At 41.3% G+C, this 25,679-nt stretch overlaps 1 protein-coding gene across 1 annotated transcript in view; it reads right to left on the reverse strand.

The window, feature by feature from the left end:
- Nucleotides 1–25,679, reverse strand: part of MRTFB (myocardin related transcription factor B) — a 254,690-nt gene that overhangs the window by 148,928 nt on the left and 80,083 nt on the right. The gene's annotated exons all lie outside the window — the stretch shown is intronic.

Below are 25,679 nucleotides of genomic sequence, written 5' to 3' on the forward strand. Positions count from 1 at the left end.
CTAAGCGGCAGGTGCTGCTCAGTTTATTTTCACACACGTAAACTAAGCCCTTGAACTTGGGGTGAGGAAAAGCGTTCGGCTTAAAGTTTGGAAAGGAAGGAACTACACAACAGCTTCCTTTAGAACAGCCTGCCTTTTCAGCTTCCTGCATGAAAATAATATTGTATTTGTATAGGAATTGCTAAGAAACAATGAAGAAATTATATTTTAGCCTTTAGAGAGTTAAGCTTCAAATGCCTTAAACAGCAAACAATTTTCTCCAATAATTTGGATATTTAAATCAACCAGAAGACAGAAGAAGAGACTAAGAAGATAAAATAGGAATGTGACACAAATTTAAAAGTGGATTATACAAGTTTCAGATTACTATAAGGAGCTCATGTTTTCTTTCACTAAATGACAGGCATTAAGACGTTCACTTTTAAAAATCCCAAACATCAAGCTACTGCATTTAGTAGAGATGATGAGGGAAGGGTTTTCTTTGTTGCTGTAGTTGCTGCTACTATTGTTGTGAAACTGGTTTGATTAAAACACGTAACCACACACATACGTACACACACACACACATACACACACACCCCAAGTTCATTATTAAACACAGCTTTTCAGACTCTAACTGAACCAGAGACAGGTGAACATTCTCTTTAAAAGTAAAATGAAGATGCATCAGAATCTCGACTCCCAGGGGAGAGAGAAGCCCTCCCCACCCCCACCCCTCAGGGGGCAGGCTTTAACTGCCCCCTCCTCGTAGACTTGTACAAAGCAGCCACAATCCCCAGCAGTCTGCTCCCATGGCCATCTCGCACACACAGATTTCAGTAGCTAACGTGAGCCCAGCCAGAAAGAAGACGAGGTTGCTCATCGGCTCTGGGTTCTCTGTGTGCATAATTCAGTATGCTACGACCATGCATTCAGATATTTTGTTATCCAGGGTTGTTAAATGAACTGAAGCTTAGAATGAAATTCAAGCGCTTGTTCTCAGAATATTCTCTCCCGAGCGCTAACACTTCATCTTACGCAAGCCGTCAGGATTCGAGGTGTGTTAGAGAATTCCATACACCTGGACCGTTCAGGAAAGAGTGGGACAGATGTGCGAAACTGTAGACGCTACCAAGCTTCCTGGATGTCATTTAGCCTGCCCTCGTCCCACCCCTTCACAGCGCCCAGCATCAGGCCCAGCAGCTGTTCCCAAGTCAGAGAAGTGTCCGGCCCTGGTCTGGGAGACGGAGGCCAGGTGGAGAACAGCCCAGGTCCCTGTCAGCTCCAGCCCTGGCAGAGCCACAGTCCACTGCTACGGCTTGAACTCCATCAAGTAAAGAGGAGTGCCTGGAGGAGAGGTCGTGGCGGGGACAGAAGGCAGTGGAGGCCACTGTCCGGGATGAGAGCTCACGGCTGCTTGTGCCTGCCTGGCCCCAGACACTTGGGAAAGAATAAAGACAAGTGTGTCTCTGGAGTCCCCGGTAAGCCCTACCGAGCCCTCTCCCGGGTGCAGGTCGGGCCTTACTACCACTGAGCCCCCTGCACCACTCTCCTGCAGCCGCCACCCACGGGCACTGAATTCCACCGCTTCTCTCTATCTTGTCATCTGCCCGTAAGATTCTCAGGTCACTGGGGTGAGGAAGCTCATCTTTTCATCTCCGTATTTTTCCCTGGCTTCCAGTGGATTCGTTGGCACAGGGCAATCCTTTAGTATTTGTTCCTGGACTTTCTGTTGTTGGGAGACCAAAATGAAGTCTATCTTCTAGTATGTCCACCCCTGCAACCGGGCCAACCTCCTACCCTATGCCTACTGCTCATTCCTTATATCTGATCAAAACTACCACCAAGGAAGGATATAATACATCCCTTCAATCGAAAAGGAAAATGATATGTGTTGAGGGACCTTAGCGACCCTGCACAGTGGTGGGATTGCCAGTGCCTAGATGTGAATGGAAGGCAAGAGTCTCAGCAGCCGTCCCAGAAGCCCGGCACGGGGCGAGAGCTTCCCTCTTATATCCAGCCAGTCCAGCAGGCGGACAAGTGTTCTTTTCCCTGAGTCTTCGGCACCGTGGCCTCTGCCTAACTGCTGCCTCCATCCTATTCCCTCTCTACTAACCAATGCCCAGACCCACTTGAAAACAGCGGGCCACACAAACCACCACACTACTTTGAATGGTGTACGGGGCACCTGCACAGCCCACCAGAGAGGGCAGCTCAGCCCACGCTTCACTTGTATTTGTCCATTTACATTCTCAGCAAGGCTGGAAGCTGCCTCAGGCCAGGAATCTCGGCCACTTCTCCACACTAGTGCGGGCCCCATGCTGAGCACATGTAGTACTCAGTGGGGCACCACCCACAAGATCTACAATCCAGCAAGCAAGGGAATGTTCTACAAGCGCAGTATCCTCACTGGCAGTCACCAAAGCATCCAAAATTACCAGAGAGCTGCAATGAACAATGATGAGACTGACACTGTGAAAAAGCAATTCACATTTCCTCAGAGCTTATTCAATGACAGGCTTTGAGCTGTGCCCTTCACAGAGTCTCTCATGTAATCCTTGTGAGACCTGGAGAGGTCAAACACCTCAGTTACACAGTCAAGTGGGGCAGCTCACAGACTGACTGCAAAGTACATTCAACTGGCTCATGAATTCAAATATTTAATATTTGAGGGGCGCCTGGGTGGTTCAGTGGGTTAAAGCCTCTGCCTTCGGCTCGGGTCATGATCTCAGGGTCCTGGGATCGAGCCCCGCATCGGACTCTCTGCTTAGCGGGGAACCTGCTTCCACCTCTCTCTCTGCCTGCCTTTCTGCCTACTTGTGATCTCTGTCTGTCAAATAAATAAAAAATCTTTAAAATAAATTTAATATTTGAATAGTAAATTATTTCCTAAGAGTATGGCGAAGAAGACGGATAGTGGTTTAAAAAGAAATGCTTCTTTAAAAAAAAAAAAAAAAAAGAAAGAAATGCTTTAAAATAACGTTGCATCTCTTAGCCCAAACCCATACAGTTTCCTCTGTGGGAACAGCACCTCTGACCCACCTCCCTGCCTGTCAGACAAATTCCACACATCGGGAGAGTCACCCCGAGCACTCCCTAGCTCCTTTGGTAGCACTCCTGCCGCACCTTGCGACATTCTGTCGACAGCCCCACGCTACTCCCGGTGTCTGATGACGTCCCCCGTGAGAATCTGAGCTCCTAGAGGCTGAAAACCTTGTCTTCTCATCTGTGTGCCCAGGTCTCTAGCACGGATCTGCCACTTACACTTACAACAAGTGTGAGGTCAATGTCAGTCCTTTCAGTAGTTGCAGGAGTAGCAGCGTGAAGAGTTTTAGTCTGCAACACCTGTCTTTCACTGCAGATCTGTATCGAGAGCGACATCATAACTTTCAACTCAATAATTTAAATTTGTTTCCATAGCAACTAGGCAAAGTGCTTCTTATAATACCGGGAAAGGCGAGCTCTAACTTAGGGTTTAACCCACTGAAATACTTCACAATCATTTGCTTTTGTTCTTAGTATGAAGAGAAAGGATGACAGCATTTAACTCTCTGTAACTTCGTCTCTAAGAACACTCTAACTTCGCCATTAACACTAAATCAAAATTTCTTTTTTTCAAACATAACTAGATGATCATTTCCATTAATAAAGGGACAGCATCTTATTACTTGCAAATCTAAAAGATCCATAAAAAAGCAATATCTCTCTCTCAGCAGGCCACAGCTATATTTCAGACTCTGAAAGAGCAAAAGGTATAAATTGTAACATTCTATTTTTAAAGTAAACATCACTTTTTCCTGATAACTGACCTTTTATAAAAGAACTGTCATGGACAATTCTATGAGATTAGAGGAGAGACCTCCATGGGCTAATTTAAAACACAGCCTAAATCAGGCAAGAGGGGTAGCATAAAACAACTTCTCGAGACCTCTGTCAGCTCAGCAATTTTAACTCAAAGGAAAGGAAAAGTGGATTCAACTTTTTTTTTTTTAAAGATTTATTTATTATTTATTTGACAGAGAGAGAGAGAGAGAGAGCACAAGCAGGAGGAACAGCAGGCAAAGGGAGAGGGAGAAGCAGCTCCCTGCTGAGCAGAGAGCCCAGTGTGGGGCTTGATCCAGACTCTGGGATCATGACCTAAACTGAAGGCAGACGCTTAACTGACTGAGCCACCCAGGCGCCCCTCAACTTCTCAATTTTAATTAGGCTGCTTGCTTTCTGAAGGTTTGCTGATTTCTATGATATTAAATGTCAATTTCTGGGCATTCGTTCACATTTCTTTTTGTCTTTTTTTAATGGTTGGTTTCCTTCCTTCTACCCACTCCCTCCACCCCTAATTATGAGACCTATAAAGAGCACTGGTGATACCCTGACAGCCCTAAGTTCTTATAAGGATAACAAAGTAGAAAAGCAAATATACCTCACGGACCGGCTAACTATACTAACTATACATTCAACCGTACTTTCTTCAGTGTGGTTCCCAAAGAAACAGAGATGGGATCACACAGCCTACCTGGAAAAGCTGTCTAGTGAACGGGGGGAAATTAAATCCTAGAGGAAAAGATGTCATCTGAAATTTAGTGTCTTTTTTTTTTTTAAGATTTTATTTATTTATTTATTTGACAGACAGAGATCACAAGGAGGCAGAGAGGCAGGCAGAGAGAGAGGAGGAAGCAGGCTCCCCGCTGAGCAGAGAGCCCGACGAAGGGCTCGATCCCAGGACCCTGGGATCATGACCTGAGCCGGAGGCAGAGGCTTTAACCCACTGAGCCACCCAGGCGCCCCTGAAATTTAGTGTCTTTCAAAGCTTACAGTTTAAAAGCCTGTCTTTGTCAAATTTTATGACTGGAAATAACTGTGTATTAACAGAAACAATGCTCACTTCTTTGGTTTCTGATTCTCTACGATGCATGCGACACTCTGGTTTACAGGTGAAGCTCAACAACTTAGATAACGAGGCCTCCCAACAACCTGAGACTTACGGAGACACTTAGAAGGCAAGATGTAGGTACATGAACATTCAAGAAAGTCACTCTGCTGTCCCGCCAGGGGCAAAATATACAGACATCAGTCCACTTGGTGAGTTTCAGCCCTCACGGTCTCTGCTACTTCTGAGCAGCAGCTGAGGAGCATGAATTTCAGGACCAAGTCAGGAGACCGCGTCACGTGGCTTCCTGAAGTCTCTACCAGAAACTCCAAAAAATGGTGAAAAGAATGAGAACATACCCTCGGCCCAGACATTCAAACAACAGATCCCTTTAGAGGCCGCTCCTACCTGAATACACAGACAACGCTCAGGCTTTGGGGCTAACCTTGGACTCAGGGCTCATCCCTCAGTGCTCTCTACTCTACACCATGTCAAAGTCCATTTGCAGTCTGTCTTCTGCTAGATTTTTTCCACTCTGGCTCAAGAGCACCCTCTGCAAAGACACAGTCATCCATTAAGTAGGTAGATTACACATTCATACATATGTTACGTCACCCTGTGGTTTCACGATTGTTTCTTCCAGAAGTGAACCACAGTCTGTACGCCAGGGCATCCAGAAACCTGGTGTGGAGCTTCTCCCACAGGCAGGTGATGCACTGCTGACTGATGGCAGGCGGCCCCTAGCTCCGTCGTCGTCATCTACAGCTCAGAACGGGGAGGCAGGGCCCCGTCCGCCTCCTTAAAACTGCTACCTGTTCAGTTTCCATCATTTCCACATCAGCCCCACATTGACAGCAGTCCTGCTGGACTGGCTTCGAGAAGGCCATAAGAGCGGGTGGCATTTGTCGTCAACTGGCTCATGTGCCTCGTGGACCCCGTCTTACCTCGTGGTAAGACCCCGTCCCGACTGCGGCAGGGAAACTGGGACTCCAGGGAGTATCCCAGGGTCCCACCAAAGTCTGTGCACCTAATAAGCACTGAGGGAGATCACAAAGGCTACCAATAACACAAAGAAAAGCCCTCAGCTCATTCTCCTAGCTCAAACGTTCCCTGAATGAAAAGAGAGAGATTGAAAGACTGGAAGAGAGGGGAAGAAACACAAGGTGAGACTGAAAAATGCAAGAGCAAACACCTTTGTTAGATAAACAGTATATTCTTTTTTCTTTTTTGGGTGGCAGGGGGGCACCCATGCCTGGGTGGGAGGGGCCTAGGGAGGGAGTGAGAGACAGAATCCCTAAACAGACTCCACGCTCTATTTCATGACCCCGAGGTCATGACCTGAGCTGAAATCCAGAGTGGGATGCTTGACTGACTGAGCCACCCAGGTACCCTCTAAGCATTATATCCTTACTCTCTAAACATGAGACATCACACTCGAGGATTCTTATATGACACAATTTCCCTGAGCACCTTTTTAATCAGGAGTCGTGCTGGGTGCTGGGATACGGAGATGAATAAGACCCATTCCCTGACTTTAAGGTTTCTTAGGAAGACTAGCAAACACAAGAGTCACAACATAGCGTGGTGAAGAGTATTAGATGAGGGCGAGATGTTATGGGGCGGTGGGGGGGGGTGGTTCTTTAACGCAACTGAGTAGGAGGACTGGCAAAGGAGCTAACTCTTAGAGTAAGACAGGGAAAGGAGAGGAAGGAGGGGGGCACTTCCAGGTGGAGGGAGCTGATATGCAAATGATCTCTCTACTCCAAGACTTTTTATCACCCAGCAGTCTCCACCTCACTATTCTCCTTTAACCTGAAAGCTAAAGCCCCCAAAGAGAGGAAAATGCACATACCAGAGTACCTATCAGGAGAGGGCAGATGCAAACATCCACGCGGTGGGAATGTTTTACAAACCTGGAAACTTTTAACTCGAGAAGCAGCATCAGTTGTCTTTCGCACATACTGTTTGCTGGACACCTGGTTACAAGTTTGAGACCAAATAAAGCTACAGAGCTAACAGGTTTTTAAAGCCATTATAAACGCATGAAAAATCAGTTGCATTTGTTTAATTAGGAAAGCGTATGATCCTAAAAGCAGATGTCATGGATGAGGTTGGAGTCACTCTGGGAAATAAAAATTCTAAGTTAAGCAGATTCTCACATGCATGTGACCCTTTAATTACTTCCTTGAGTCCTTGAGAAAAGGAAAATGGTTCCCCAGTCAAATAGTATTAAACATTTATTAAGTGATAAGTCATACATTTTCTCATTTAAACTACAACCAGAGGAAAAGTATCTTCAGGCTAAGCTCCCAGTTACAGAGTATCAGGGAGTGAGGCAGCACTAGAATCCAGATTTTCCGACTCAAAAGTCTGGGTTTGGTCTGGGCACCGTTACAAACTAGACACTTAATCCCGTATAATCTTAATCCCACTTAATCTTTCTCTCTTGTTTCTTCCCCACAGCTGACTACCAGCCACACCAGTGCCCCCCAGAAAATAGCTGTTCAAAATCCCTAAATACAGTACTTTGATTCGGACTGGAGATAAACTCAACCTTCTAATATGGACACTGAGAAGATACTACTACTACATTGTGCTGGTTTCACTCCATTGATAAAATAAGTACAGAATTAAGCCTTTTTAATGATAAAAAAATATTTTTAAAGTTTTAATGTGTTCAGGAATAATTAGAGAAATAGTGTTTACTGAGACTGTTTGCAGTGAGATATTGATGTAATTCTTTTTCACAATCCCCCCCACATTCCGCCCCCAGATTTTCCTCCTATTCAGCTGTCATCCTGTCAGCAACGCCTGTCACTACTGTTACAGCTGTAGTTACCATGACCACTGCAAACAGTCTCAACAGAAACAAAAAGCAGGTTTGTCAATTAAATCCAAGGGAGCAGTCACTGGAGGCAGATTTACTCCTAGAATATTCTAACTCATTTTTCAGAATACAGCAACCGAGAAGGAGAACAGCAGCTAATGTAATACAACTTTAGGAACTAATACTTTGGATTTCGTGTCGCAACTTGATCCTAGATTTCAACAAAATAAGATCCCTCAGTCATCAAATTCTCCAGAGGCCCTCTTATCCCACTCCTTACAGGCTAAACTCTCTTTGCACTCTTACTTGCTTCGGTCACAGCATTTCTAACACTGTAAGATAACAGAGAAAAGGCTATCCGTATTAACTGTTGACTCCCTTAGTCCCTCTGAGCCTCGGTATCCTCACTTGCCTTGAGGAGGAAACAATTTAAAGGAAGACCTTAATGGAACCATACCATATAAAATTAGAAAAATTTAACAAAAGGAAAGAATAACTAAAACTACGCACAGAGAGAGTAAGCAGAAGAAAGGAAATAACGAAGATCAGAGAAGAAAATCAATGAAATTAAAAAAGGAAACAAAATAAAAGAAATCAAAAGTTGGTTCTTTGAGAGGGTAAGAAAAAAAGTCGATAAACTTCTAACTGGACTACTCAGGAATAAAGAGAGAAGACACAAATGACCTGTATCAGAAATGAGAGAGGCGATTATTACCGTAGACTCAACAAATATGAAAAAGATAAGGAACTATGATGAAAAACTTTATGGCAGTGAATTCAACAATGCAGATGAAATAGATGAATTCTTTGAAAGATTCAAAGTACCAAAACTGACTCAAAAAGAAATACCCTGAATAGCCATAAATATATTTTAAAAACGGAATTTGTAGTTTAAAATCTTCCCTCAAAGAAAAGTATGGATTCAGATGGCCTTATTGGGGAATTCTAACAAAAAATGAAGGAAAAAATAGTACCAATTCTACACAAATTCTTCCTGAAAACTGAACAGGAAGAAACACTTCCCAACTTATGCTATGAGGCCAGCATTAACCAGCATTAACCTGATACTAGACAGAGACATTAAAAGAAGCTATTCTGTCCCTCATGAACACACACTTAAAAATTCTTTTTTTTTTTTTAAGATTTTATTTATTTGACAGAGGGAGAGAGATCACAAGTAGGCAGAGAGGCAGACAGAGAGAGGAGGGGAAGCAGGCTCCCCGCTGAGCAGAGAGCCCGATGTGAGGTTTGACCCAGGACCCTGGGATCATGACCTGAGCCGAAGGCAGAGGCTTAACCCACTGAGCCACCCAGGCGCCCCCCACACTTAAAAATTCTAAACAAAATTTTTGCAAACCAAATTCAAAAATACATAAGAAAGATAATACATCATGACCAAGTGGGGTTTATCTCAAGAACACAAGGTTCATTTACCATTTGAACTATGCTCAGTGTTATTTACCATATTAACAATCTAATAAATAAAAACAATATGATCATCCCAATAAATGCAGAAAAGTATCTAACAAAATCCAAAATTTATTCCTAATTTGAAGAAAAATCTTAGTAAACTAAGGACAGAAAAGAATTTCTTCAACCTGATAAAGGGACCCACAAAAAATTAACAGTAACATCACAATTAATGGTAAAAGACTGAATGATTGCTAACTAAGCCAAAGGATGTCCACTCTCACCTCTTCTATCCAATATTATACTAGAGGTTCTGATTAGTGCAATAAGGCAAGAAAAAGAAATAACGGACATCCATGTTAGAAAAAAAGAAATAAAACTATTTAAATATGATGTTGCTATTTATGTGGAAAAATCCAATGGACTTCACAAAAAAGCGACGAGAACTAGTGAGTTTAGCAAAGTTGTAGGATATAAGATTTATATACAAAACTGAATTGTATTTTTATCCTAGTAATGAGCAACTTTGTATTGAAATTTTTAAGACTACCACTTATAATGATACCAAAAATATATGAAATCCTTAAGGATAATCTGACAAAAGATGTGCAAACTCTGTACTTAAAAACACTGTTGAGAAAAATTAAAGACATAAGTAGAGAGAAATAACGTGTTCATGGGTTGGAAGACTCCGTACTGTTAAGAAGTCATTCTCTCCAGGGTGCGTGTGTACCTCAGTGAGTTAAATGACTGCCTTCGGCTCAGGTCATGATCTCAGGGTCCTAGAATGAGCCCCACATGGGGCTCCCTGTTCAGCGGGGAGACTACCTCTCCCTCTGTTGCTTCCCTTGCTTGTGCCTTCCTGCTCGTGCCCTCTCTCAAATAAATGAATAAAGTTTTTTCAAAAGAAAAAACAAAGAAGTAATTCTCTTCAAATTGATAATACCAATTCAATATAATCCCAAACAAAATCACAGCAGACTATTCTGTAAAAATTGATAAGCTGATTCTAAACTTCTTTTTTTTTTCTTTAAAGATTTTATTTATTTATTTGACAGACAGAGATCACAAGCAGGCAGAGAGGCAGGCAGAGAGAGAGGAGAGAGGAGGAAGCAGGCTCCCTGCTGAGCAGAGAGCCCCATGCGGGGCTCGATCCCAGGACCCTGGGACCATGACCTGAGCTGAAGGCAGAGGCTTTAATCCACTGAGCCACCCAGGTGCCCCTAAGCTGATTCTAAACTTCATAGGGATATGCAAAAAACCTGGAATAGCCAAAACAACTTTGAAAAAAAGAACAAATTTACAGGACTAACACTACCAAATTTCAAAACTTATTATAAAGCTACAGTAATTAAGAGACTATGGTACCAGCATAACGATAAAGAAATACCACTGGAACCGAGGGTCCCAGATTGATCCACATATATGGACGACTGATTTTGGCAAAGGTAACTCAGTAGACAGAGACATCCATATGCAAAAAGCATGAACTCTCTGATCCACACCTTGTGACACATGCACAAATTAAGTCAAAATGGGTCATATACCTCAATGTAAAACCTAAAACAAAAACACCTATAAGAAAACATTGGAAATAATCTCGACGACCTAGGATTAGGTAAAGATTTCTTAAATATGGTAACTAAAAGCATAACCCATAAAAGAACAAATTGATAAACTGAACTTTACCAAAATTAAAAACATCTGCTCTTTGAAAGACACTGTTAAGAGAAGTAAGAGACAAGTCAGACTGATAGAAAGTATTTACAGATCATATATCAGAAAAAGAATCTGTTCTTAGGATATATAAAGAACTCTTGAAACTCAGTAATAAGAAAATAATCCAATAAATGAGTAAAAGGCTTGACATTTCATAGAAAAATGGCAAATGAGCACATGAGAATATGCCAATTAAAAGCACAATAAGAAACCACAACATGTGGGCGCCTGGGTGGCTCAGTCGGTTGAGCGGCTGCCTTCGGCTCAGGTCATGATCCCGGATTTCCAGGATCGAGTCCCACATCGGGCTCCCGGCTCCTTGGGGAGTCTGCTTCTCCCTCTGACCTTCTCCTCTCTCATGCTCTCTCTCATTCATTCTCTCTCAAATAAATAAGTAAAATCTTAAAAAAAAAAAAAAGAAAAAGAAAAAAAGAAACCACAACATGCTTATTAGAATGGCTAAAATTGAAAAGACAAGCAGCAGACCAACTATTGACAGAGATGTGGAGCAACTGGAACTCTCATGCATTGTTGATAGGAAACGTAAAACGATACAACATGAAAAACGATTTGGCAATTTTTTAAAAGTTAAACATACACCTACCATAGGATCCAGCCATCCCCTCCTAAGTATTTGCCTAAGGGGAAAGAAAGCATATGTCCATGCAAAGACCCGTATATGAACGTTCAGATAAGTTTCATTTGTAATAGCCGGAAACTGGAAATACCCAAATGGCCATCAATAGTGACGATACAGGGGCGCCTGGGTGGCTCAGTGGGTTAAGGCCTCTGCCTTCGGCTTGGGTCATGATCTCAGGGTCCTGGGGTCGAGCCCCGCGTCGGGCTCTCTGCTCAGCAGGGAGCCTGCTTTCCGTTCTCTCTGCCTGCCTCTCTGCCTGCTTGTGATCTCTGTCTGTCAAATAAATAAATAAATAAATCTTAAAAAAAAAAATAGTGACGATATATATAAATTGCAGAATATCTATACCTCTCAGCAGTAAAAAAGGAATTATTGATACATTCAACAATATAAATGAATCTCAACATGATTACGCTGAGTGAAAAGAAACACACTAAAAAAAAAGTACATACTATTAAAAATCCACTTCTGTGAAACGCTACAACAGGCAAACTATTGTTTGTGCAAACTAATCTATAGTGTCAGAAAGCAGATCAGTGGCTGTATGGAGAAGGGGGCAAAAGGGTGAGAGGGCAGGGTTCCGAAGGGTACAAAAAGTGGGTATTTCCATTATCTTTATTGTGGCGATGGTTTCAAAGATGTCTACATGTGTCAGAACTGATGACATTCTACAATTTAAATCTGTGCCATTTATTGTGGATCAATTAGGCCTCAATAAAGCTGGAAAAAAAGTAACTGCCTAAACTTTATAATATCCATTTTTAAACTGTCCCTTTTTTCACCACATACTAAAAATCTTTTATTGTAGCAAAGCAAATGATGTAACTGCTTCAAATGCACCTTTCCCTTTGACCTTTCCTCTACATAAACAGCCCTGTAAAAGTAAATGACTACTGGATGGAAAAGTGAACAAACTGGTCTCCCGGGATTGCACAGCAGACTGTTCTCTGGCTCCAAATGAAGCCTCAGTGTTTAGCTCAACTACCAGTCCTGAATGTTGGTCACTTAATACTGAAACTATTATGACCACGAGCCACCCTAGAGCAATTCATTAATTCAATAAACATTTACTGCACATGTACTCTGTCTGGCACTGTTTTAAGTATTAGATTTCATACAGAATGATCACCAAAATACAAAGCCATTCTGCATCTAGTCTGGGAATAATCTTCACGTTTTTAGTCATTGCATTTAAATAACACAACTAAAGAACATCAGGGGATACAGGCAGATCCTTCTAACACCAAGTCAAGATAATAAACGCTACTGACGAGATGATTAAAGAATTACACACTGTCAGCTTAGAATTCCAGAATGAAGGTATCTCTGGAAACCTAAGTGAATTCAGGACAAGTACTCAAAAAGTACTCCATACATAGCTGCAAGAGCAGAGCCTGTCAGCTACAAGAGGTCCCGCCAGCTTGGAAATATAAAAAGATGTGAAAAACTTAGGCAGACTGAGAAAGACAAAAACCGAATAACGTCACTTTTATGTGCAATCTAAAAATGAATGAACAAAACAGACTCTTAAGTCCAGAGAACTGATGGTTACCAGAGGGGAGGTGGATGGGAGGATGGGTGAAATAGATAAAAGGGATTAAAACTGCCAAACATAAAATAAGTAAGTCACAGAGATGAAAAATGCAGTGTAGGGAACAGAGTCAGTAACACTGTACTAACAGCGTATGAAGACAGATGGTGATTATACTTGTCAGGGTGAGCACTGACGCCCTGAACTGTTGAACACCCGAAACCAATGTAACATCGTATGTCAATTTTTTTTTTCAATTATTCTTTAATAACAGTAAGTAAACTTAGGCAGACGGATCCAAAGTGATATACATAAAAAACAACAACAACAAGGAAGCTCTAAGTAAATTCTCTGTTCCTACCACAGACAACACACCCTCCGGGCCATCGTGTATTCTGTACTGTCAATTTTACAGAGTTCTATCCTACCGGGACCAAGGATAGTAATCACATCGGACAGAAGATGGAAGCTTATTTACTCATCACAAAGAAAATTCAATAGATCGACATCTCTTGCCACAAATATAGGCTCATTTACAGCTGGATGATCAGGCCTAACCATTTGAAAACCTTTACTCTCTTTTTTTCCCCCCTGCAGTGGTACTTCTCTTTTCTATGAAAAAATTGAATAAACTCAGGGCGCCTGGGTGGCTCAGTGGGTTAAAGCCTCTGCCTTTGACTTAGGTCATGATCCCAGAGTCCTGGGATCGAGCCCCGCACTGGGCTCTCTGCTCAGCAGGGAGCCTGCTTCCTTCCTCTCTCTCTCTGCCTGCCTCTCTGCCTTCTTGTGATCTCTGTCAAATAAATAAATAAAATCTTTTAAAAAAATTTAATAAACTCATGAAATGGATGTAAAAATTAACAAATATCCCTTGTTAGTGGGAATTGTTGATGACATTGTGCTTCACATTCCCTTAGAAACTGTTATTCTGTTCCCAAAATTTTCAGGTTGCCTCTGAACTGTCATGTTCATATTCTCAAAGGAATAATTTTACTAAACGATAAGCTTTTAGTGAATTTTGACTGACATAATGATTCCTTGTCACATGTTCTAAACACATCATACCCAAATTTATATCCACATTAAACACTGCTAATCTTCTAAATGTTCTACAACTCCAGACCACAGGTTCTGCAAGCATGATTTGGAAATATTCTTATTCCCCATAGAAAAGCAGTAACCATTAAAACAAAAGATAAAAAACCAAACCAGTATTCAGTTATTTTACCTTCTGTTTTTTGTTTTTCAGAGTTTAAAAAAAAAAAAATGATCCTGTTTTAGGTAAAATGGTAAGTATCAAGAAGGAGACATCCTCCACTGCCAGGTGTTAACATGAATGCCCTGTCGTGGAATTTTCCATCTCACCTGCAATAGTTACTTCCATTAAAATGTGGAAAGGGTATCTGCTGGACACCCAAATCTGTGTTATTTCAAGACATCTCTATCATCAATTATTGCCCTACATTTCCTTTATTACATTTCTTTTTGGAGGAAAACGCTGTCCCACAGCCTAATGTCTACTGGCAATCTCTAATGTACCAGGCACCGTGCTAACACGTACGTACGACACTTCCCCTCTCCCTCACAACAATGCTCTGATGGCGTCTTTTACAGTGAGGCAGAGTATGCAGGACCTTTAATAACCTGAAACCTGCCCAAGGTCACAGAGTTCTTTCCCATTAGTAATAGCGCAAAGGAAACCTTGAAGCCATCCACAGCCAGTCTCCCAAGTCAGGCCTTGAGTGGGACCACAGTAGCCTGAGAATGTGGACTCATCTAACCACGAGCACCAGGGGTTTCTTGATTATCAGCGGGGTTAGTTGGACGGGATGCCTTAACAAAGAAGAGAAACAAGGCTGTGACAGGACTAGGTGTGCATAACAATTTGTCTTCCACGCTTTGGCTCTTAGTACCCCTGGGGACCATAGTCTCGCAGAGTCAGGCGAGGTCTCTTCTGTGGGAGAAGGCTGTTTCAGAGCTACGGTGCAGCCTGACGAGCAGCATGATGACTGCTCCTCACCACGTGTTGAGCGCTAAAAACAATTCTGATTTAAAATCCTACCAGTGTTTATCCTATGAGCAAGTAATACAGGAGGAAGTTATAACCAATGAGATACACAAGTGAGTAATTCATTCTTCATTCCTCCCAGGATTCGACATTTCATTCATGACGACAGAGAATCTTGGTTTCAAATGGTAAGCCTGGAAGGCACTACTAGTCTGGCCCTCCACAGCCCTTGGAAAATAACCTATTGTATACACTCCTGGGGTTTCGTGGATAATACATGCCTAAGACAAGTCTATAGAACACACATCTCACCCTTAGAGAATTTCCCAACACTACTTTGCTATCTTTAAGATGCAGAGTAAAATTCACTTAAATTTAGACTTCACTAACGTAGGAGCAAGAACAGGTTGAACAGCCTCTTTTTTTCTTTGTCAATTAAGAAAGACTATTAAGTAGAGAACGTAATAAACAAGATCTCTCAGCTACTTCAACTACAGAAACTACAACTGAAGCACACTGGGAACGTCTCTTTACCTACAGAATACGTGTAAATTACTTACAATCACTTACCAGATTCTTTGTAGCCACCAGGCGACATATTAGCCTAAATTCTACACAAACTTACTCAGAAGTGCATTTCAATTGTTATATACTTTCCATAACTCAAATTCTTCCCCTAATTAGACTACATCTAGGTAGGGATAGATAGATAGATCCCCCCCCCCAATTACTTAATGCTACTATTTGAATTATACTCATCAGTCATCAGAAAATCCAAAATCAAATGAGTGGAAACCCCATGTCTGGGAAAATGATCATGTCATTTTAGGTGAGGCAACGGAGAAAGGACCCTGACCAGCCCAGAGATCAACTGCAGGGGGGACGCAGGCCTCTACCTTTGGCACCATGTGTTTCCCACTGTCTGTAAGCGCTGCCTCTTCCCTGCTGGACCCCCACACTGTGAACTTTTCTATTTTGAATGATGCTACCTCTGAAGAATTAACTAGTAAATAATGAAGCTAACTACCTCTTAAAGAATAAAATTATTTCAGAATATAGAATACACTATACTGTATCGCATGCAGTTTAACTGTTTTTTCCAGGAGCTGACAAGGGGTACCTCCAGAAATCGACGTTCTTTTATTTCGGCCCCATAAACTGATTTCAAAAGGGATACAATTGGCAGGGGCCTAGGTTCTCAAGACAGAGATTGTTCCATGTACTTAATAAGTTTCAGTGCAGTTAATAACTTAAATTATGCAGGAAATCAAACCCATACTACTGATCTCATTGTCGTTAAAATCCCAAATGTATACTTTTCCACTCTTTGAGCAAATTCGGTAAAATTCAGAATATACAAAGTCTTCGCATTTTAGGTATTTGTTGAAACTCTATCTGAAAGAATAAGCGCTAATCTATAAACCAAAAGAAATGTATCTGAGGTGTATTTTTAAGATATATATATATTTCAGTAATTTTTAAAAAACGGAGATGTTATAACCTACTCAATTTGGGTTCTTAGAAATGCTCTAGCAAATTACAACTTGCTAGAAGACACTGGCCTACATTCGTAGTCAGGCAAATTTGGGGAAAGTTGGTGGACAATTAAATAAGTAAAAATGTTCCTATCTCTACTATAGGGGGTGAGAGGGGAGAGAAGAATCTAGGCATCAGAAACACTAATACAGCATCTCGACATACGGCAGAGAGGTTAAGAGGAGGGAGTTCAGCCTAAAAAGTAAGGCAATCGTAGTTATGCCTTAAAATGAAACAAACCATCTCCCCAGGGTGAATACAGTATTACTACTTTATATAAATAAGACTGTGTTTCTAATATTTAAATAATAAAAATTATGGCATATTCAAACTACCAGTGGTGTGGTTTTCCTGAATATAGAGGGAAGACGGAGCTGGAAGCACACTCACCTCAAAATTAAAGGGTAAAAAACCAAAGCCAAATTCCATTTTTAAACTAGTGTTCCAATGGTTATTAAGAGATAGGAATCAGGAGTCCGATTTCAAGATGCCAAGATCTGAAATCTGCAGTTCATTTTCTTTTTGTACAAAAGATGAAACTAAGTTAACATCTGCTATCCACCATGTAAAATTTAAAGTCTTGATGTGAACGGACTTCTTACTTTTAAGGTGAACTTCCAGTCCTTTCCATTCACAAATAGGACTTGAGTTATTAAGCTCCCTGCTTTGTATCTCCTGAGTTGATCAAAGCACATTTTCGCAGTACAATCTGTATTGTTCCAAGTGTTTTATAAACATCTTTTTTGAGAGTTTACAGGAGTGATCTGAAATCCTATCCAAGGTTTCATCCTATGAGTCAGTTACTCTTAAAAGGAAATAGAATCTCTGTCTTTATCACCTTTATTTCCCAATCTATCACAAACCCTAATTCTAACCTGGCACAGAATTTAAAAAAAAAAAAAATCACTGGTGGGATTATCAGCAGAAATCACTGACATTAAATACAAAGCAGGGCAAAGGGGAAAAGAGCATAATTTTATCATAGGGACATGAAAATTACAGGTCTATATAGCATCTGAACTTTCATAAAAATATCTCAGCCGATAAGGGTAACTCTCGAGGCTTGTCGACCACCTAGCCCTACACTGATAGGCCCAAATGTCTATTCCCGGTCCTCACCTGAGACCCAAACTGTCCATCCAGCCGCCTGCTGGACCTGTTCATCTGAATTTATTCATTTGCGTAGGTATTTACTCAATACCTACTACATGCCAAGTACATTATGGGAGGCTCTGGAGATCCACAGCAAAGAAGAGAGTCCTGTCTTCCGATGGTGGCTTCTGATGGTGAAGAAAGCCAAACCAATGAAATAATCATAAAAATACATAACATACAAATTGTGATAAGCCCTATGTGCCAGTCTAAGCTAGTCGAAAAATGAACTCAGTTTACTCATTGCTCTCTGGTCTGCTTGCCCTCTGAGCCCTTATTCTTGGACGGAAAAGTTGCCATCACAGGTTACCAAAGCCACAAACTTGGGAGGCATTCCTGACCTTCCCTTCCTCCTCAGATCTCCTCAATCTCTGCGTCCTGCCTATATTCCCAGAGTAGATGGGCATGGTTGGCTCTACCCAGAATGACCCTTCCCTACTTCTGGAAACTGCCAAAGTGGTGGTGGTAGAAAATTCCAACAGAGACCCTTTCTAAGAAAGACATAAAACTCAAGGCCAAGAGAGCCCCTGGGATTTTTGAAAACTAAAGCTAGAGGGAGAAACTCTTTTCTTCCTTGGCTATCTATGAAGATAGCCCCTGTCCTGTGGAGAAATTGGAGGCAGCAGACATAGGATCAAGAGTCTGTGTTAGAATGAGTGCCTCTCCCTTCAGGCCCCCGGGCTTGTCCTGGTTTCTACAGCATTTCATCTCTTTTGGACCTTCTCCAGGAACCTCCCACTTAATCCCCCTTGTGACTTAATGTTTCAGCTGGGTCTCTGTTACCGATAGCCAGGATTCCTAACAGCTCCTAAACCTTTCCAGCCCACGACTTACCCAAATTCTGCTACAAATGCTCTCGTTCAGGTCTTCGTCAACTCCCACCTGGATGCACTGAAGAGCGTAACGAGTCTTCAGTCCCCATCCTGTCCCGTGCCTCCAGCAGCCCCAATACAGTCTCCAGAGTGACCATACCACCCTCCCCATGCTGGACGATTCAATGGCTCTCCTCGATATGGACAAAACCTAAATTCCTCAACAGGATACACCCAACTCTCTGTAATCACTCTTCCTCTCCAGCCAAGCAACTGCTACTCCCTGCCCCATATTTCATGTCCTGATCACACGGAATTACATGGGTTCCAGCTCAGACAGACAGACAGACAGACAAAGACACACACACACACATCCATCATGCTGAACTAACTAATAAGAAAAGGATAGTTTCCTTTCTGAAAACCTTGGAAACCTGAAGAAATTCAAGACACGTGGTTCTGTTTAGGCTCACTTCTCGGCATCAAGCGATCACATTTCCTCTGTACTTCATGCTACAAATAATCCCAACTGTGACAGCTAGACTATACCCGGTGTTAGCGCACACGGCACATACAGCAGCAAGGAGCCAGAAGAGAGAAGTCCTGATCGCCTAATGGTCTCTGCGGACAAAGCACAAGTGTCTCCTCCTCCATGAGGTGCTCTCACCCAGATCGAGAGGAGTCCTCCCTCCTCCTTTCCGCATCTCTCCGCTGTCCTCTGCGGACACTCCTCACGTAGCACCTGTGCTCTTGTTCCTTGAGGACCAAGTCCTGTTCCACGCCCTCTGGCTCCCTGAGTCCCGTGAAGTGCTCAGTGCATGTGAAACACTTATAAACGTTCAAAGAATGATGCACGTATTCTGAGCTATGCAGAATGCTGAAAGGCAACTTTCTAATTAAAAGCGGGGGTGGGGGGGATTTGGGTCTTAGGTTAAGAAACTTCTTCTTGGGTGTTAAGAAACTTCTTCTTCATGCTGAATTAATGAGAAGACCTGAAAACACAAAAGATGTTTAATGCCTCTAACCCACTGCACAGTTAACCACCTGACCATTTTGCACCAATTTCTTTCATGGGAGATGCCTAGAAATAAATTATGATTTTTTAATTTAATAAAAAAAACTTCAGAGAGAAGGCCACACAAGCAACAAAAGAAAAATAAATTGGATTTAATCAAAATTTAAAATCTTTGGCCTCAAAGAACAACAAGAAAGTGAAAAGACAATCTACAAGATGGGAGGAAAACTGGACCATTTGTATTTTGATAAGGATATGGGTATGTGATGTGTGTATCCAGAATATGTAAAAGACAATCTAATTTTTCAAATGGAAAAAGAATTTGAATAGGTATTTCTCTCAAGAAAGATACACAAATGGCCAACAAGCACATGAAAAGAGTCATTAGGGCAATGCAAATCAGAACCACAGGAAAATACCACTTCACACTCACTGGGACGGCTACTATGAAAACAACAACAGAAAACAACAAGCACTGGGCAGAGTGGGAAGAAACTGGAATACTTCAATACTGCTGATGAGAACGTAAAATGGGACAGTCACTTTGGAAAAGAGTTTAGAAGAAAGCTAAACACAGAGTTACCATAAGACCCAGCAACTCTACTCCCAGGTCTGCATCCAAGACAAGTCTGCCCCAAAACCTGTACCTACATGGTCACAGCGGTATTATTCACAATAGCCAAAACATGGAAAACACCAAATGCCCATCAATGGATGAATAAACAAAATACGGCAAATGCAGCCAATAGAATATTACTTAGCCACAGAAAGGACTGAAATTCTGAGGTATGCTAGAGCAGAGATGAGCCTCAAAAACATGCAAAGTGAAAGAAGCCAGACACGAAAGGCCACATGATGTAGGACTCCATTCATGTGGCATAGCCCGACCAGGCAAATTCACAGACACAGAAAGCAGCTTAGTGGTTGCCAGGGGCTGGAGGGAGAAAAGAATAAAAAGAGACTGCTAATGGGAATGGGCATTCTTTCTGCGGGGATCAGAGCCTTCTGGAATTAGGTAGGGAGGTTTGGTGCACAGCTCTGAAGATACTAGAGTCCATTAAATTGTGCGCTTTTACACATATGAGCTGAAATTTACAGTACGTGAATTATATCTCAGTGGAGCCATTATTTAAAAAAAAAAAAGGAGAACAAATTCCTACAGTGACACCTCTGTGCAGGGGCCTTACCGAATTGCTCTGCCTGCTGCAGGATAACCTGTTGTAAAAGACACACAATCTGTTCAGAGGAGGAGATGATTTATTTTCCTACCACTAAATCCCCACAGCGACTAACCATAAAATCCAATCCAAAGTAAAAAGAGCAAAGAACAAAAGAACACACGATTTTCAATTCGCTGGCAGCTATGAAATGGAATTAACCAAAGACTGAACCCCCCCCCCAAAAAAAATGTTTAGCAGCACTGCTCGCTTCCCTTTGATTACACAGATTTAAACAAGTCAAAGTCCTTTTTAACTCATGAAAAAATGAAAAACAAGCATTCCCTCCTGTAACAAAATTAACATCCCACAGAAGGTCTGTTTGTACTTGGCCGTCATGAACCTTTCATCTCCGAGCACTGCTAAATTAAACAAGCCTATGTTGTATTGAACACCATGAGCCAGACACCCTGGCAGGCTTCTCACTTCATCAGTGGAAGCTGAAGAACATTAGAAATAAGAGGGTGGTGAGAAGAATGCTGACGGGAGTCATAAAGTGGCTTGGACTGCACTCTGTGGGACATTTAAGTATCTACAATGATGAAACATGCGACCAACTCCGAGACCCCCTTCTCTGTTGGTGTTCGTAAGAAGAGAGTACAGACTTTGGAGCCAGATAGGAATTCAAGTCCTTGCTTAGGTTTGGTTCTTTTTTTTTTTTTTTTTTTAAAGATTCTATTTATTTATTTGACAGAGATCACAAGTAGGCAGAGAGGCAGGCAGAGAGAGAGGAGGAAGCAGGCTCCCCGCTGAGCAGAGAGCCCGATGCGGGGCTCGATCCCAGGACGCTGGGACCATGACCCGAGCTGAAGGCAGAGGCTTTAACCCACTGAGCCACCCAGGCGCCCCTTAGGTTTGGTTCTTAACACACTAGCTGAGCACCCAAGGACAACTTTCCTAAAGCATTTTATGATGCTCTAAAACTGGTTGATTACATCTATCCTCCGAGTGTTATAAGGACAAAATGAGGGAATGCCAACTGCTCAAGATGCAAATCGCCACCGCTCTCAACTCTGCACAGCAAATGCCCATTTTAGAGCTGATATCAGAGTGTAAGTAATTGACATCAGCCCTCCTTTTTCTACCCCGAGGACATCTAAACAATCAAAAGATCCTATGAAGATTTCGTATTAAATAAATTACCTCCTCCCATAGAAAAGTAAGAAAGCCATCAATAAAGTCTGTTTTAAATGTATTAAATCAGGGCATGACACAAAGCATTCATTCACCTAAAAGGTATTTAAAAGTACTGAACTGAGACACACCAAGAGAAACACTTACTATCAGAGAGAAATGCCTATTTTTCAGTGCAGTAATTGGTAACCTTTCTGTAAAGATTGATGCAATCTGATTATAATTCCCAAGTGTCAGTAATCAGTTCTTAAGGTAAAAGAAAAAGGAAGTGGGATGGTTTCAAGCTCTCCCGAAAAGATGTAGGAGGACATCCTTTCCCACTGACAGCAATTAATGTTTCAGTGACGGCTGCTAGAACATTCACACTGAAAAACTTTGTCACATTAGAATAGACTGAAATCTATTTAAAACAAAACTTACTAGGTTTAACATACACAAACACAACCCTCACCATGACCTGGGTCTCCTCTCTGAACAAACCAAACGGGCACGAAGGCCAAGGTTGCATGGAACCCCCATATTTATCATCACACCGCTATGATGTGATTAGCCATACTCCCATGTTGGAAGTCTATTTAAAGAGGGCATCTGGACACTGCAGTAACAGACAACAGTTAGACTCCCTCTGCCCGGCTCCAGACAAATTTCTATCACACCCACCACAAGGCAAAGCTTCCAGGGTCAGCAAGCAAGGAAATTTCTCAAGGAGGATGCAGCAGTCAGAGGCTGGAGATTTCCCTAGGGAGTTTCTCTAAGCCCTATGCTCACTTTGGAACTTGAGCCCCAAGGCTACTGCTCTCCACCCCTCTTCACCTCACAGAGGTAATAATAATGCCTTTGTGAGAGACCAGCTCAGGTATGCACACTGCAGAAGTCAGCCTGGGGTGCTTCCTGGGCATCTCGGCTATATTCACGCACTTAAAAATTTCTTTCCATTCCCCTTGCAGTTCCATACTCTCACCCTGATCATGAAACCATTTCATCTGCGTATTCTACCACCACAAATTCTGGATATGAAGACAGAGCTTCTCCTCTTTCCAACTTCCCAATCAAATAACCACTTATACTGCCAGTCTAAACTTTAAGCTTTATGCCTAAAATAGGAAGAAATCGTTACAAATGCACAAAATCCAACCCATACGTAAGAATGTCTTAAAAATCTGTTTAAATAACAATTCTTACAACAATTTTTACAAATGCTGCAGTTAAGAGGAGAAATAAAGGATAAAGTCTTAATTTTAATTAAGACTTTGGTTTAACTACTACTAGTAATTCCTTACTTTTCAAGAATATTTTTAGAATTAGGGTTTCAAAGCATGCGATTAAAGAAATTAACTCATCAGTGAAATGAAAGCTACCATATAAGCAAATTCCTATATTACCACAGAAAAGAGTTTCAAGAACCCAGAACTTCGGTTATTCTAGAAAACAAATACAAGGTTATGCCATTACCCACAGACTATCCAAGGGAAAGTCCAGGAATCTCGTTAATTTAGAGCCCACTAATGAAGACTCAATAATTTCCTTTTTTAGGTCTGCCTAGATTTAACTTTGGACTATTTATTTAGTAAGGCGTTGCTATGGAAATTAAAGTACAAATGAAAATTGCTAGGGGATTATTTAATCAATTTAAAAAAATTTTATGCAAATAACGGCTGCTAAAATACTAATTAAAACTAGCTCATGCATTCTTTAGAATCCCATATTCCAGTGGAAACAAAACGTATGAAACAAAAGCCTACAACATTGCTTAAATCTATTAAGCGCTTGTTCCATGCGCTCTGTTTATTTTGGCTGTGAAAAACTGGTTTAGGAGTCAGAAAAGCTTAAAAGGCAGGATACTGGACAAAGATTTATACATTCTTCTCAATGGCTGGCAATCTATTTCTCTACTTCTATTTTTAATAAATGCTGAACCACACAATTAAAATATAACTCAATTTCACTCCATTATAATTTAAAATTTGGGGTATGTACTTTATTCTTGTCTTCAAAGAACAGAACTGAAAAATATTCCCAGGTCTATAATACCAAATATCCTAGGACTCCTGAATTAAGATGTAGTATTTTACCAAGATACATACTTTGCCCTTATTAGCAACAATAAAAAACAAAGCAGATTTAAATCACTGCAGTACATGCGATTCTGAAAATAAATGGGATATAGTCTAAATCAATAATCCAAATAAAATGTTACCGTAGCAAGTGTCACTGCAATTATGTATGTCTAGATTTAGGTGCATTTAAAAGTCAGGGATACTAGTTTTCTTCTCTAACAAATTAAATTTCTTAATTAAAATTTAAGGCACGTCTCACTTACACCTTAGTTCTAACTTAGCAATACCAATATATACCAATCACTAATTCCTTCCAAAACAATATGAAAGGCTGCCATGTACATGCCAGGTGTCACACTAGTTGCTGGACGGATCAATAAAGCGTACTTGGTCCCACCTTCAACAATGCTAACTTGGAATGAGAAGAAAAGCACCCACACGAAACAAAATCTGTATTCTAAGAAGATGCATTTTATACATAGGATAAAATGATAAATTTTAGTTGGCTTTTTATTAAGTCAAAGAACAAACACCAGGACAATGACACAGTTGGTGTCTGTTTCGTGCGAGACCTTAAGTAACTCTGATTTGATTGAAATAAAATCTAAAACAAACATAAAATTAGAGTCCACATTCATATCAGAAACTGGTAGAACACTCTGGGGACAGATGGTACTCAACATCAGTAATCACAGGTTTACATTTAAATACATATTCACGTAACTGACAAATTCAGTAAGTATTTCACTGTCGAAGTGCCTGGGTGGCTCAGTGGGTTAAAGCCTCTGCCTTCGGCTCAGGTCCTGATCCCAGGGTCCTGGGACAGAGCCCCGCGTCAGGCTCTCTGCTTAGCAGGAAGCCTACATCCTCCTCTCTCTCTCTCTCTGCCTGCCTCTCTGCCTACTTGTGATCTCTGTCTGTCAAATAAATAAACAAAATCTAAAAAAAAAAAAAAAGGTATTTCACTGTCACCCAAATTTGTGAATCCCATTCTCTATGCTATTTGGCAGTTGGGATCCATGCTCGAAAGATGTTAACAAGTTAATTTTTTAAAGCATCTTCAAGCTCCACCATAAATGAATAAAAAACAAGAGGATTGCTCCCCACAGAGGAAAACCTTCGGTATCCAAAACAATTAGTTCGTTGCCAATAATTTAAAAGTATTTATAATGAGGTAATCTGGGCAACAGAACTAAAAACAAAGGAGTCAACATATTTCAACATTTTCATCATATTAAAGTCCAAGAGAGTGTCTCACTTACACATGAGAATCACACATTATGTTCTCAGTCAGAAAATTCTTCATGTAAGTAAGAATACCAAATGAAAGGGGTCTTTGAAAAAGGCTTATTTCAGTCAAAAGCCTTGTTATCTCAAAGATACCATTTTTTTTTTCTCCTATTGGATGGGCAAAGATTAAAGATTAACAAAACTTCATGGGGCAGGGGTATGGAACACAGGACTCTCATCAACTTTGGGGAAGGTGGTGGTGATAAACTGGTAGTCTTTACAGAGTGCAATTTAAACATATGTATCCACATTTAAAATGTACATCATCTTTGACTCTGCAGTCATACTCCTAGGAAAATAAATGAACAAGTATACAATGGTGTGAGTCCAGGTTTAATCAACATGCCATTATCCACTAGAAACAATCCACATGGTCATCAAAGGAATGATTAAATAAACCATAGTGCCTCCAAACCATGAAATATACAAGAGTCAGTAAAATCATCATATGTAGTTACACAGTCCTTTTACAATGCACATGTAGA

The sequence above is a fragment of the Lontra canadensis genome, unplaced genomic scaffold (genome assembly GCF_010015895.1).
Source record: "Lontra canadensis isolate GAN:19392208 unplaced genomic scaffold, GSC_riverotter_1.0 scaffold91, whole genome shotgun sequence".
Taxonomy (NCBI): Eukaryota; Metazoa; Chordata; class Mammalia; order Carnivora; family Mustelidae; genus Lontra; species Lontra canadensis.